Source organism: Anthonomus grandis, unplaced genomic scaffold, assembly GCF_022605725.1.
Source record: "Anthonomus grandis grandis unplaced genomic scaffold, icAntGran1.3 ctg00000408.1, whole genome shotgun sequence".
NCBI lineage: Eukaryota > Metazoa > Arthropoda > Insecta > Coleoptera > Curculionidae > Anthonomus > Anthonomus grandis.
The window spans coordinates 77,508-92,803 of record NW_026088495.1 but is presented as its reverse complement, the minus strand read 5'-3'; the positions used below and the strand labels follow the sequence as shown (position 1 = coordinate 92,803).

Below are 15,296 nucleotides of genomic sequence, written 5' to 3'. Positions count from 1 at the left end.
AACGTACTGCAGCTTGCCTTGAACTTGGTGAGGGTGTTTTCGAAAACATTTTAAATTAGTGGAATTTTGTTTTTTACTAGTATTTGTTTGTGTTGCTTTAAAAAAAAAATCTTACAAAAAAACTTCAGAACCGATTATTTCAGAAACGGCTCAGAATCGGATTAAAACATATGGGTTAATTTATCTTATTTTCACCTTTGAACATGTTCCCAAAATATTTCCGTTTTCTGCCGAAACCCCCTGTATATCTGATGAATAGTGTTGACTTTACCATAGTAAATCTTAATTGTTTTTTGAGGAGTTTTGAAATAATAATCGGAAACCATTGATCACATCATGCACCGTAACGATATTTAAATTTTATGTATTCTTTTAAAAGAAATTATTAAATACAATTTTTAAAATATTGCTCTAGTGTCTCAAAACGACCCTACTATTTGAATGAACTTATATTAGGTAGCGTATGAAGTAGGTTTTGCAAACAACATTTGTTTGTAAACTAATAATAAGTAGAAACGTCAAAACCATAATTTAGAATGTAATTTAACTTTAACCTGATTCAAAAAGACGTTTTTTTGCCCTGAGTATATATATACAGGGTGGTCCAGTTCAAACGTCATTAATTTTAATATGTGATAGAGAATTGAAAAAGAAATAGACTTTCATCATACATTTTTTCTCAGAAATGTTTAATAACAAAGATATTAAACTTTCGTTTATTTATCATAACTTTTAAACTACCAGCTTAATTTTAATTAAATTTCGCATGCAGGTTATTGTAGTGAATTGTCAATTACTGATGAAGTCAATTAAAAAAAAAATTGCCAGTGGCGTAACATAATATTTTTTTTATAGGAATTCAACTCTTAGATTCTCCATTTAATTTGAAACGAAAAGTTACTCTTGCAAAATTATGATTTAAGGCACTGTTTTCAAAATGTTTTACTTTAATTGTTCAGAAATACCTGCCGAAATGTTGCAAAAATTAATTAATAAAAAAAAGGAAATTGGGCTTGGATTTGAAAAAAAGTTGAATATAAAAGATGTCAATGATCAAAAGTTACCTTAAGTCATTATTTTATTTGTCAGGTTTAATTTAAGATTCAAGCCTAATTTTCTTTTTTTTTTTAATTTTTGCAGCAGTTGTAACTGGCGTTTGTAAACTAAACTAAGATATTTTAAAAAGAGTACCTTAAATCATAATTTTGCAAGGGTAACTTTTTTTTCCAAACTAAATGGAAAATCTAACAGTTGACTTCATATAAAAAAATATTTTTTCACCTTGTAGATTTGAGACAAAAAGGGACCAAGTCCCTCCGTATGTTACGCCACTGGCAATTTTATTAGAAATTGCCTTTATCAGTACTTGATAATTCAGTACAATAACCTGCATGCGCAAATTTAATTAAAATTGAGCAGGTAGTTTAAAAGTTATGATAAATAAACAATTAATTATTCTTAACTTTAGCACCCTGTATCTTTGTTATTAAACATTTGTGAGAAAAATTTTATAATGAAAGTTTATTTCTTTTTAAATTCTCTATCACATATTAAAATTAATGACGCTTAAACTGAATCACCCTGTATATACAATATCTTAGAGGTTAATCAAATAGGATTCATATTGATGCAAATTTAGTTTACTTTCAGATTACATCCCTATCATGTCGTTCAGCTAGCGTTTGTCTAGCTAAGGAAAGGTAGCGCGCCTTTTTTAAGAAAAGACATAAACACTAAAAGGCACAGAACACAAATATAAGAATTAACGCAACGGCAGTGTTTATATGCAAATCGGGGCGATCGATACCGTTGCTTTGGCAGCGGCGTAAACAAATTTACTGCGCAACCGAGCCGAACAACACGTGCTGTACCTTTTCTTAGCTAGACAAAGTCTACGCGTGAACATAGGGGCGCCCATTTTGAAAATCTAGGACGAAATAATCTATTAATATAAATGTATTATATGAAAGACCGCTTCCTCATGGATTTTCGAAAACCTACTTATACTAAGTTTCTTTCTTTAAACGAATATTCATTTAAACACAAGTTTTCTCAATTCGACTAATGCAATATGAATTTACGACGATTTTTGTAATTTTAATTTTTTAATGGTTACATTTTTTTTTAATAACTTTAGTTTGAGTAGTTATATCTGAATGCGGTTTTTACCAATCTGTTTAGCTTTGTTCCCTGCTCTTAATAGCATAAAAAAATATATATCGTTAACTTGAATAACGTAAATCCCCAAGTCAATGCCCCTATCGGATTTTAGCGAAGCTACAGTAATATTTTTTTGATATAAAAATAAAGCAGTAAAGAGACTTTTAACCAAAACTTATTTAACCCATTAGTGCATGAAGTAGCATGGAATAAGAAACACATACGTTTTTTATTAAACCTTTGTTTAGTGTACTTGAAATAAGCAGGCAAATGTGGAAAAAAAACAAGAAATGTATTCATTTGAAAAAAAGAACAGTCCCTTATGAGGGACATTGTGCTAAAAATAACAAAATAAAAATTCTGATAATCAACAAAAAATGTATTCTTTGATATGCCTATTTAGTGTGATAAGCCTTGAAGTCATTACATTTTATGCAAACAAAATTTGCCTTTTTTTGCAAAATGCACATTTTCTATCAGTCTCAGAATATTCCACCAAATGATTGATATTATCAAGCCTAACATCCAGCGGTAAGGTTGGTCTTAGTTTCCCTTTTACAGACTTTACGCCATATGAATGCCGCAAAGCTAGGGCTATGTTTCTTCGAAAAATAAAATTGGCCACCACCATTTTCTTTGTCTTATTCGGGCCCTATAGTTGGCATCCATGTTGTCTAATTTATCTACCCCACCCATCCCTCTATTATAATTATATATTATGCCTGGCTGTGGAACATTTACCTTAGATTTAGTTTCTCTGCAGTAACGTGGAGCTGTTGTGTTTGCAGATACGTCAAAATTTGAAGCAGGTGCTACAACTTTGTTCCTTCCATTGAACAACTACAACATCTTGACATGCAGACTTATGACAGAAGCCTTTTTTTCAGTTTTCCATTCTTGCTTTGACCTTAGTGGGCTATTTTCTACTCGATTTTCACGTAAAGTACCTGTATAAATATTTCACAATCAATATGCGCTCTTCTATTATTTCACGCACATGTTTAAAATTTCGAATATGTGATAACTTGTATTCTGTAGTGAATTGCAAATACAAATTTTGTATTGTTCAGACATACTTAAGACCCTAACGTACCATAGCATCACTGTACGTTATTTTTAAAAAATTGAGTTTTTTTTCATAAATTTTAATATTTATTCCGCTATAATAAAAACCGCTAGGTTCTAGGAGTCAAGTTAATTCATCAGAATATTGGCGCGACTTTTAAAATTGACATAAATAGTGGTAAATAAATATTCCAAGTAGTCTTAAATTATCGTGTTTAGTGTGTACGTGTATAATAAATCGGTTAACTATTTTTGTGCATCGAATGTTTTAATTTACACCTTAACGGTAAAAAGGCTACAATTTGAAAACATACCTGACCTCACTACAACAGGTTTTTATGTTTTTAAGTTTTTAAGTTGCAAAATCAAGGTCTGAGGGTTTTTCTGCAGTTTTTGCTGTGCCACAGGGTAGTAATTTGAGGCCGTTGCTCTTTTGAATTCCTACTGATAGCCATCCAAGGGTGGTAAAGCACTGGGAAAGTCTCCTTTTTGTTGATGACTAAGATCTAGAAGTTGCAAGAAGATAAAAACTTTGTAGAAAATTGCTTTGAGCAAAATCGATATCAAATTTACTTATTTCATAAATAATAAATTATTAATTAACAAAACAGAGGTAAAGGATCTGAAAGTTGTTTTTCAAAGTAATATAAAATTCAATAGTCATTTTGAGATATAACTACTAAAGTTTATGGTGCACTTGGTATTGGTATAAGGAATTCAAGGAACTTCACATGTTATCTTTATGTTAACATAGGTAATGTTTACTTATACATAGTTTCATATAAAACCATGCTAACCAAGCACTTTATTTAATATTCAAACTTTAGAAATAAGAAGAAAAGCTGAATTTTTCAGAGTCGAATAGAGGCCTACCAGATGAGAACAGTGATCTTATACCGGGCAGTGCGTCGCCGAGCGGAACGTAGGAAATCCCATGTAAATTTTAAGGGGGTCAATTATTGGCTTCCCTGTACATTTTACAGAAAAAATGTAAGATAACTTTTTGAAGAGACCAATCTGGCAAACCCTCGTGCAATGTTTCAAAAAATTTTAATAAGCGAATCTTGAATTATTCAATTAAATGTAATTGCAAAATTACCAAATTTTCGTTTCAGGTAAAACCAGACACCAGCCACCAGCAAACAATTTGTTATAAGGCTTTGTCAAATCTGACGTACAGCCGAATAAAGTCCGAAATTATACCCATTTGTAGTTAGGTCACCCAGGTGAGAAAAAACGTATGGCGTAGATATTTTTGCCAATCAATATTAGGTTAGAAGCTTTACCATCGCCTTCAGAAATTAATAATCTGCTGTGTATTTTTATACGTTCAGAAATTAACAAATGATTTATTTTAGCAGCTGATTTTTTTTATATTTTTATATTCGTGTATATACTTCCATTCAATTTTAAAAAATCTTGTAGTATTTATTGTATTATTAACAAACTTAACAATTAACAAATATTATTATAATTAATCATAAATAATGGGACATAAACAATAAGTCCGAAACGGAATTGCTCTGCAAATTGAGAATGTGATAGAGCGAGCCGCAGATGCGACAAAATTGAGCACAACAACGATCGCAAATATAAAGAAGAATGGGATAAAATCAGATCAGGATTACGCTGCTCATATATTTTCCAGGCAAAAGACCGCAAAAACCAAATCTACAACATATTTGAAAAGTAGAATTCGGCACGAGCAGTAGACGTAACAAAACCGAGCTTACGAAAATTGTGAATAATGGTATAAAATTATTTTAACTCACTGGGAAAAATTTAAATACTCACAATTTAATTTACTTGTTCATGAAAAAAAATGCTGCTTGAAGGAATATGTTAACACACTAAAATGAAAATACCATTCCAAAAAATAAAACATACAAACTCAAAAAAAACATGCCATATTGCATTACCAAGTTAATGAAATTGCAACGATATGATTGAATACTTAAACGACGATCATAAAATAAAATTTGCTGGACCAAAAAAAGCTTAATCAATCTCGTCAGTATTGTCAGAGTCAGAACTGAAATCAGAGGTATTGTCTTCGTCATCGTCGTCTTCGTCAGTCGTAATCACAAGTGGCAGAATGTCATAGGCATCACACACTTGTATTGCCTCCCAAGCCTTTTCAATTACCTTTGCTGTATGAAAAACATATTTTTGCCAATGATTTATAGAAATTTCGTTTATTACCCTTTCCCATGTAGTCAGCTTCTGAAGGTGACCCCTTAAAATTGGAAATATATTGATCATATTTTCGTTTACATTCCGACCATACCATTTCAATTGCATTAAACTGGCAATGATATGGTGGCAGTCGCAAAATTTTGTGTCCTAAAGGTTTAACATATTCATCAAGGAAGTACTTTTTTTCACTAGGGCAGTGTCTGCGTGCAATACTCCATATTTCATCTTTCATGGCTTTTTCTGGAAAGCCTCACATTCTCAATTTGAAGTGCAAATCCGTTTCGGACTTGTTCCTTTTCCAGTTGAAAAAAAGCCAATATATTTAAAATCATCAGCTGCGATTGTTCATTATACCTATTATATCTTTTTTTAGGCATTATCTAACACTTTTCGAAATAACTTTCAAGAACAAGTTGACAAACCAATATTTTTGATTGATAGTGACGGATATTTCACATAACCTAGCATATAAAAGATGAATAATCATCAGACACCAATTTTTTTCAAAAGTTTGTTGTCGCCGCTGTTTGGAATATGCTAAACAAAGATAAACAAAAATGACGTCATTACAAATGGGTATAATTTCGACTTTACAAGAAATGTTTTTTTTTTCGTTTTATCAATATCACAACCATACATTCAAAGTAAGAGTTAATTATAACTATTATTTATTAAGTAATTATTTATTAACTTAATTATGGCTATTTTTTCGTCGATTGAATAATACATACTTGTTTTCAAATATCGACTGTCACTGATTTATTGACACTTTTCCTCACGTCAGTGACAATATTCATTTTACTGGTGCCGGTTTGGTTTTACCTGAACCGAAAATTTGCTAATTTAGCAATTACATTTAATTGAATAATTTAAGATTCACTTATTAAAATTTTTTTAAACTTTGCACAAGAGTTTGCCAGATTGGTCTCTTCAAAAAGTTATCTTACATTTTTTCTATAAAATGTACAGGGAAGCCAATAATTGACCCCATTAAAATTTACATGGGTTTTCCTATGTTCTCGCTCGGCGACGCACCACCCGGTATATACCTCTGCTTGTCAAAGACCCACTTGCTGTAACTGCACTAAAAAAATCAATAAAACTGATAATTTAAATATTTGGAAATATCTTTCTTTATATTCACTTAAAAAATAATTTTAGCTTGAGCTTTGATAGCTTGCTACATCTATAAATGCTTATTCTGCTCTACATGTTGGATAATAATATGTTTAAGTAAAATCTGTACTGTTGTGGCGAATTCATGATGAGTTACCTATATTGTTGGGTTTTACATCAGTAATACAGTAAAAATCAATTTAGAAAATACTATGTCATACGCTCAAATATTGAAAAGAAGATATATGACCTTAAATTTTTAACGAAACCTTTCGTTATATTTGATTTAATGTAAGTTCAATAAGTCTTAAATACAATAATTTACTTGAAGTATAATAGATATTTTTTATATACACAGGAGCTGAGAATTAATCAATTGATCTCTGAGCTCGTTTCTTCTTTTCAATATACTACCTCATTTTATTATAGATATTGAACTTGAAAACAATGAGAAAAGCCTAATTTTAAAAATTTAAAATTTAAAAATTCCTTAGGTTGATATTAATACATGTTTTTTTTATGAAATTTAATTAATAATTTTACAAGCATTCCCAACAACTCTCACGAGATGTGTGATGTCATTTGAAAAAAAAAGTTGAGGTGATTTTTAGGCAATCACTTGTCGGGGGTAGTGTTTATAACTAATTTTGGGTATACATTTTCTTTTAAAAAATTATACTTTAAAATAAAAAAGTTACAGCCTGTGACGTTGATAGTGTATAAATCACTCTGCACCCTGTATAAATCGAGTTTCCTTTAAAGAAAATACATATTAAAATAATTATTATTGAGTCTTAATTTCTTTGAAAAGTCTTTTTTGTACTTGAATGGCCGAAGAGCTTCTATCTTTCTTCAAGATTCATTGTATTTAGGTCCAACATAGGAAGATTCAATATTTTTCTTTTATCATGAAAGTGAAAACTTACAATTTAATTTTGAGTGATATGTCATTCATAGTTAAGTTGGCTCAGTTTATAAGTCCTTGAGATGAATGGCTTGATTTGGATAATGCATTAATTGGTAGTTTCTACCAAATAAGAACTATGAAGTCAGAATGGATATCAACCATTTTCTATTAACTTGAATATCTTGGAGTTCTATGCAAAAGGGGCGACACGTTATAGCATTATGAGCATCTTTACATAAATACTTATAGAGTTGTAGTTCGGCAGATAATTTATCCATATAAGAATACTTCCTATCGCTAACCACAGGGAATGGTTTTTGTAGTAAGTTTAAGAAAAATTGATTTTAACGATACAGAATAGGTATAATTGATACTAGTGATATATATTTGATTCAACCAATGGTAATACTAATCTAAAGGTAATAATTGCACCATTTGAGTCAAATTAAATTTAATTTCAATAATCTAAAAATTTAAAATATTTTAGATATTAACTGGTATTGGCAAACTATCAATTGTTAATTAATTTTTTTTGATAAATATGAGCAGCCATTCATTTCATGGGATCTTGTGTATCCATATGCCTATGTAGATTAGTTCAAAGGGCGTAAAATTTGTACTGGAATGTATAGTATTGTTATAAGCAATAACTGCATATGGCATTAAACATACAATGTCTTCATTTTTATCTTTTTCTTTTAAAAGTCTAATATGTTCAATTAAAGTTGAATTTAATGTTTCAAAGGGCTGTTTGATTTGGGCTGTTGTAAAATGTATTTTAATATTATGTGATTTGAATAATTCTTTAACACTTTCATTTTGGAATTCAGATCCGTTATCTAAAATAATTGTTTTAGGAATACCACAGAATGAAAATTACTATACCAGAGTTTAAACTACTGTAATTACTGTACCAAAATAGGTTAAAGCTTTTGAAAATTTATCAATTAACACAGGAATTTTTGATTTCAAAAGATGATAACAAAGTTACTTTTGTGTTTGACAGCTAGTCAAAAGTAGGCATTTGTAGCACATGACTTTAATATTGAACTTTTAAAACCTAATAGAAATAAAGAAGAAATCTTATCAATCATGAACTCATTTAATTTCTAACCAACAATTACAGAAAAAACTAGGTTAAATAGTTGTATCCATAATATATTTACCAATATTGATATTGCTTGTGTACTAGGCATGACTGCAAACTCATATTTCAAATCATAAAGGGCAAAAAATAATCTTCGAAACTAAAAACCAGTATATACATATACCAAAAACAATATAAAAGATTTTTTCCTCAAACAAACCTTCTTTTATTCAATAGCTAAAAGAAGAGAACTGGGCTGACGTTTTTGGTCAGAATGATTGTGATGTAAATAGATAATGGGGTGCTTTTACAAATATATTTGAACCAATTTTTATTCAAAGTTTTCCAAAGAAACTAATATGTAAGAAAAATAAAAATGATCTCTATAAATATAATAAGGAAGTTAGGGAAGTAAAGGATCAATTAGATGTTTATTTGATGATTTTTTTCGATGTATGCAAATAGATACAAAATTGTAAAAACAGAGTGAGATGACCTGTTGATAAAAGGCACATAAACATAGCAGCTAACCATAAAAGCTTCTGGTTAAGGCCTATAAAGCCCAAACGAACTTTTAAGTATTCCTAAAAAAGTAAAAAATAAATTGAGCTACCGAAAAGATATATCAGCGAGTATTATCAAAATATGCATTTACAACAACAAGTTTTCTGCCACATGTTGCACATTTCATTAAAGCATGGCCTGCATCTTAATGCATTTGACAACTATACAGTGTGTCTCAAAATTAGCGAATGTATACGTAAAAATGACAAAAAAAATTGTAGTTGAAATTTGACCGTTTGGCTGGCATCCAGCCCTACTTGAATAAAAAATAAAATTTAGCATATTTTTATTTTTTTTAAATCAAGCATGTCTTAATTCGAGCTTGTTTTAAATTTTATGAGTAGGTAACGTAGTATTCCTAGGCAAGATATAAAAAAGTTTATAAGAAAAAGTTGTTTAGAACGCAAAATTATGCCCGAATACCGAATTTTACAACCGTAGGCCTACTTTGAGTTTTACGTTTTGTGTACCAATTAATTTTTTTATTCATATATAATTATTAGAGTAAAACTAACTAATTTATTTATCTATCAGTTAAATCACTGATCTAAGAGTTACAAACCATCCCCAAAAATATGTTTGTAATAAAATGTATATAGTACATCTAATTTAACAAGAAAATTTATTTTATTTACTTATTTTAAATTTATTCAATGCAGCTATCTCAAAACATTTTTCAATCGAATTATCGAAACATTTTCCAATACCTTTCCTTGTCATTTGCTAATGGATCGGAATAAACAATTTGCTTGACCCCGTAAATAGGAATCAGAAATGGTTAAATCAGGTGACCTTGGCGGCCACCCAATTGGGCCGCGTCTTCCAATCTATTAATTCCGAAAAGTTCTATTCAACCATTCTGCTACTCGAATAGTGGAGTGCGCTTGACAACCGTCGTGTTGAAAATAAAGATTTATTCTTTGATCAACTGGTAAAGGTTCTAAGTATTCTTCAAAAAATCTTTCCAAAATTTGAGGATATTTTTCTTGATTCATAGATCCTTTAATAAACTATGGTCCAATAATACCTCAATGGTAAGATATGGCGCACCATATGTTGACTTTTTTAAAATATTGCCTCTTGCCATGGATTCCCCCAAGTTTGGCGTTTAGTTGGACCAAAACCGACAATTTTGAAATGAAATTACACCATTTGTCGTGAGAGTAGATTCGTCCGAGAATATTATTGCCTAACCAAGCAGAAAATAATAAACGATGCGCTTCATCCCTCTCTTCTAAAGTATGCAAGTACCTTGGTTTGAATACTTTAATATTGTTGGCATGATAAATTCTTTTTAATTCAGATTTGCTCATGTTCAGCACCGCCGATCTAGCTTTCAATGACATCCGAGGGTTTTCAGCAATTGACTCCAAAGCAAAGATTGTAGCAGCATCGTTGTCATCGTATCTCTTTTTCTGCTTTTTTTTCATCTCAACACTACCCGTGGCCTCAAAAAGTTAGATTAGTCGTCTCCCAGAAGATATTACCTACTTCGACTTATTAACGGATATTTTTCACGAAAAAAAGGATTCAAAACGTAGTTTAACGACATATATTTTCACTACCATACGATTGCACAATGAAAATTTTCTGCTCCAAATTTAACATTTTTCTGTTAATTCCAATATTATTAATAACTTTATACATTTTTAAATTACTTACTTTACAATAAAATAATGATATAAGTTTTTTGTACATAACTTTGACAGTGACAATGTTTCATTGTAGCTGCTACATTTAATTGAGAATGTTTACATTTAAAAAAGGTCGACAAAAACTCATAAATGCAGCAAAAAAGAACCCAATATAATAAGCGGCATGCATTCCACGAGCCGAAAAAATTCCTACCGATCGTAAAAAAAATTATTTCAAGAACAATAATTTTTAAAATAACTTTCACTATTTTAAATATTAATATTTATTTGGTTTTTGTTTAAACTTTGAGAAAAGTCAGAATAAATAAATAATTTAAACGTAAAAATCAAAGTAAGCCTATGATTAAGAAATTCGGTATTCAGGCTTAATTTCGCATTCTAAACAGCTTTTTCTTACAAACTTTTTTTATATCTTTTCTAAATATACTACTTTACCATGCTTGATTTAAAAAAAAATAAAATATGCAAAATTTTATTTTTGAATTAAGCAGGGCTGGATGCCAAACAGTCAAATTTCAACCCTAAATTTTTTGTCATTTTTATGTATAAATTCGCTTATCCTGTAGACGCACTGTAGACTGATCAGCCTACTTCTAAGTTTTTCAAAGCTGTTTAAGTTAATTGTTTGCAATCAGCTTCTCAGCTTTTTAAAAGAGTGCAATATTTTGTCTGATAATCAACATAGATATCTTGAGAGTAAATCTACACAAACTACTATATTTCAGTTTCACTTGTGTAGTCTTGAGGAATTTGGAGAGGGGAAAGCTTTCACTGGGAATATTTTTAGATCTTTCTAAGGCATATGATTGATTAGATAGAAATTTGTTAATAAAGAAATTACAGTAATATGGGGTGAGAAATAATTCCTTAAAATGGTTCACTTCTTATCTCAACAATAGAGTCCAACAAGTAATGTTAACAAGCAAAAGATCACAAATTTAGATTATTTACTTAATGGTGTTCATAAATGACTTGCCTTTTGAAATTATTGACAATATTCAAACAGTATGTAATTGACAAATTTATTAGTGGCGTTTCCAGACATACTAAGCTATGCTAGAATGAAGATCTACTGTTTCAAAAAAGCAAAGATTGGTTTAGTAAAAAAAAAATTATAGTTAGTTTATACTGAATGAACAAAAAACGACCGTTTTCATTTTTAAAGCAAAACAAAACCAGGAAGTGACCCCAAAAGAAGTAAACCTCAACAATTACGAGGTTAAAGTGTGTGTACATATAGATGAATTTTTAGACTTTTCAGAACACATTGAACATTTACAAGTTAAATTAAATAAAGCTTATTTTTGTTTCTGTACAGTGGTAAAATACCTAAATGAATGGATTAGTATTTTGAAAACTTTGAGTCCGCAGCTAGACATGGCATTATTTTCTGGGCAGCCAACTCTAAGATAAAAAATATATTTGTCATTAAAAAAAAAGTAATTAGAATAATATTTAAGATGCAGTAGTTATAATCTTGTAAAGCTATTTTTAGATCTAAGGGAATTTCAACTGTGTAACTTGTTTATATTTGAAGCAGTGATGTTTTTATTTAAAAATAGAGATAAGTTTCCTACTTCTGTTGATCATGGGTTTAATACTCGCATATGTAATATTAACTACCCTATATAGAGGCTTTCACTCTTTAAACAGAGTACCTACTATATGTGCATAAAGTTATTTAATAAACTTCCACATAAAATATAAACTATAGGAAATCAAATGAAACAGGTTTAAACAGAAGGTGAAACTGAAAGGTGATTACCTAGGCATGTAAACTTATATGTAGTAATGTCAGGGAGATGTTTTTTTTTTTACTAAATAGGCCTTTTTTAGTGATATCATTTTATTTTATATAAGTTTTCATATATAATGTTACTTGATAGTACTAAATAAAGAAATATATTATTATTATTTCCTAATATAAGTGTATCTATATAAATAACTTCCAATGGTTTCAAATGTTTGCTATTATATTTAGATTTTCGACAGATTTTACAATTATCAATATATTTTATAATAACATGTTTCATTGATTTCCAATAATAGCTTAATTTTATTAGAGTAAAAGTTTCTTGAATTCTGCAATGAATAGTTTTTCCTTTATGAGAAAATTAAATTATTTGATTTCTTTCTTCAGGTTTAACATTATTTATTACTCGGTAAAATTAAATTAATGTCAATTCATTAAAATGGTTACTTAAAACTTGTTGGAAAACTGAACATAAATCTTGTGAGAAAAAGCTAATGAAATTTTTTTTTCTAAAAAGAAAATCCTAAAGTCATTATAGGAAATACTCTTTCAAAGACGCTCATACGAAGACTATTAAACACCCCCAAATCCCTCAAGCAACTTTTGCAACAAAATATTGATGCTACATCAAAAGCCTTCTTCAGATCAATGGACACTGCCATAACCACTTGTTTTTTATCCAAAGCTCATTAAACATAATCTATGAAATTAATTATTAGATTATAAACTTAATCTAAGTTTGTTTAAATAAATGATTTTCAAAAAGAAATGAAACAGAAATGAAGGAGACAAAACAAGGGACCAGTATTCCAGAATATGTCAAACCAGAGATAAATATTAGACATCTTACAAGTAGATATCGAACACAACCCTATATGTGACTGATATAATCTGATTATTATGACTGGACTGAAAAGTGTGATTTTAAAATCCACAATCCTAAGATAAGAAATCTCAGATTTAATATGGTCTTTTTGCATTTTAATTGTATAATTTGATAACTCTTGGTTATTCAAAGTAAATACATTCTCCATGCACCCCGCAAAAAAAAAAGAATATAAATCTCTCTCAAGACAAGTGGTATCCAAGACAGTCCTATCTCTATAAAAAAATGTCACATTAACAGCAAATATCGACCAAACCGAACAAAATATCAAAAGCCACAGAGAGAGCCCCCAATCTTTACTTGTGATCTCCCAATAATGGATGATAAAGAAAGCATCAAGTTTACAATAAGTATCACATGATTGACCTGGTCAAAGAAATGCCCTTTTCCATACACTGTCACAGATTTACAGAATAGTAGAACAGTATTCTGTAAATCTGTGACACTGTAAGCACGTGCTTTGTTTACAAAACAAGTCTTTTAAGTAATCTTACCACAGCAATCTCACCATTTTAAGAATATAAGAATATTAAAAAATTAAAGGATACAGTCCATCTGATTGCTGCTTCCTTTGATCTTTTATGTGCTAGTTTTTTGGTAATTATTAAAATTGCGAAGCTCTTAACTAAATGAGTTGGCAAAGACAGATATACAGTATCTTCTAGTGAATTAAAAATTAGTTTTTGTCATAGGGTTAATACTTGGTATCTGTTTGTTAATACTATTCCAAACCTTTTACTAATTTCATTATTATATTGTTCCATAAGTTTTATAATGATAGAAGTAATAAATGGTAGAAGTTGTTTATTTGATATAATAAATAATATGACTTAGAATAGGGCAACAAAAAGCAAATACCTATACTCTCAAAAATGTTATAAACTATATAATTAAATTTCTAATTACCTAAGAGAAACAGGGATATACATTTCTTAGACAGGTAAGTGACTGCTCCCTTACCCGATTTATTCAGCAAGTGTCAAACATTAAATCAGAAATATTTTAACTTACGCTATTTTAAATTGCGGTGTAAAATAGTAGTAGTCCAATATAAATACATGGGTCCTCCTTGCATGGATCCCCTTGGCCATTGCTGCCTCCTTATTCAGGAAGAGAGTTAAAATCTTATCTACCAGCCCTATGCACGCCACTTTCTATCTTGCCGTCTTCCATGAGTGCGTACACGATATGCTGGAATTGTCAAAGGGTCTTTTCTGGAATTTCACACTTATTTTCTGACCATTGCCTACAACGTAAAAGAAAAACAATAGAATTAACGGTTAGTATTCAAGAGGTTTGCCGCCTTCTCACATTTAACACTGTTGTTACTGACAGCTGCCAATGTTGTCTGTCAATATCAAGTGTCAAACGAAAAGAAAATAAACTAATGCTTCATCCAGATGTTACAGATATCGACGCTACCGGTCGATATTCATTTGGGATTCATTCTTCATTCCCTCGAAGTATCGTATACTTTTGTATATATATGTTACCGCTAATATGCATAATAGCTAGACATATTGGGAATTATGCGTAAATACTAAAACCGTTGGTAGTTATGCAAAATAACGGCGCGTATCAGAAATTATCGATAACTACTAAAATCACTTAGATTCAATTAGAAATTAAATTATTTATAATTATTAAAGATTTCTTAATAAGTCTTTATTATTGTACGTTTATGGCCACGGTTGCTCCTGATTTGATGTTATGACATAGTATATGAGCAAACTATAAATTATATGAGTGAACTTGTGAAAAGATCGGCTTAAATCGCATTTTTTCCCATGGTGCGGGACAAACAGCACAAGTTTTTACTATCGCAATGGTCCACAAAAACACTCAAATACGTCTTTTTTCAGCTCATACACTAAAGAAAAAATAGAACTTCACAAATGCCGTGTTAC

The 15,296-nt window shown here is 30.0% G+C and overlaps 1 long non-coding RNA gene across 1 annotated transcript; it reads right to left on the bottom strand.

Annotated features, from left to right (window-relative positions):
• Positions 1-2,433: 2,433 nt before the first annotated feature.
• Positions 2,434-14,701, bottom strand: LOC126749641 (uncharacterized). The gene is made up of 3 exons (XR_007665226.1): positions 14,401-14,701; positions 3,540-3,731; positions 2,434-3,107 (listed from the first exon to the last, which is right to left on the bottom strand). It is a non-coding gene; the product is annotated as an uncharacterized LOC126749641 (long non-coding RNA).
• Between the last annotated feature and the right edge of the window lie 595 nt (positions 14,702-15,296).